This window comes from Octodon degus, unplaced genomic scaffold (assembly GCF_000260255.1).
Source record: "Octodon degus isolate 3935 unplaced genomic scaffold, OctDeg1.0 scaffold00001, whole genome shotgun sequence".
Taxonomy (NCBI): domain Eukaryota; kingdom Metazoa; phylum Chordata; class Mammalia; order Rodentia; family Octodontidae; genus Octodon; species Octodon degus.
In genome coordinates this window covers 19,293,413-19,294,413 of record NW_004524577.1, presented here as the reverse complement: position 1 = coordinate 19,294,413, position 1,001 = coordinate 19,293,413, and positions in this window count along the sequence as shown.

Below are 1,001 nucleotides of genomic sequence, written 5' to 3'. Positions count from 1 at the left end.
ACCCTGGGAATTCAACCCCTGTCCCTGTGCTCTGCCTAAGCAGGTGCTTTAGTCTGCTGAGCTATGTGGACAGCTAGTTTTAGTTTTTAATGAATGTCCACCTTGATTTCCACAGTGATTACACCAGCCTATACCTCCATTAACAGATTTATGTATTCAATGACCAAATTCAGTCACCTCATTGAATACAAGGGAAGAATTGTGAAGAAAAGAGGAAAAACAAAGGAAAGGAAAAAGAGGAGAAAAAAAATCACCAAGTACATAAATAACAAACTCACTGGTAGAGAAATTAGAGAAACAACATCTTTCACGATAGCTCCAAAAATAATTTGGGATTCAGTCTAATGAAGGAAGTAAAAGATTTTTATATTTACAATTATAGTACTCTGAAAAACAAGATCAAAGTGAGTATCAGAAAATGGAAAGATATCTCTTGCTCTTGTATAGGAATAACCAATACACTGAAAATTGGTATACAAATATAATGCAATACCAATAGCATAACTGACAGAATTAGAGAAAAAGTTCCTAAAATTCTTTTCAACAAAATTAATGCATGCAACATCACAATATCTGACTCCAAACTATACTATGAAGACTTTAATAAAAACAGCATGGTGCTGACCAAAAATATACTCTAGAATCAAAAGAACAGACCCAAAAATACAAAAACAACTCCAGACATACTCAGACACCTCGTTTTTGACAGACAGGCTAAACACCTTCACTGGAAGAAAGCCTTTTTAATAAATGGTTCTATAAAAAGCTAGATATTCACATGTCAAAACTAAAATTAGACTTATACCACTCACTATGCACTAAACTAAATCAACATGAATCAAAGATATAAATTTTAAGACACTACATCTGCTGAAAAAGTGACTAGGTAGGACTCTTGAAAATATTGCTGTGGTCAAAGATTTCATGAACAAAACATTGATTACAAGGGAAATATCACAAATAACAACAGAGATTTCATCTCGTTAAAAAGCTTTGTACAT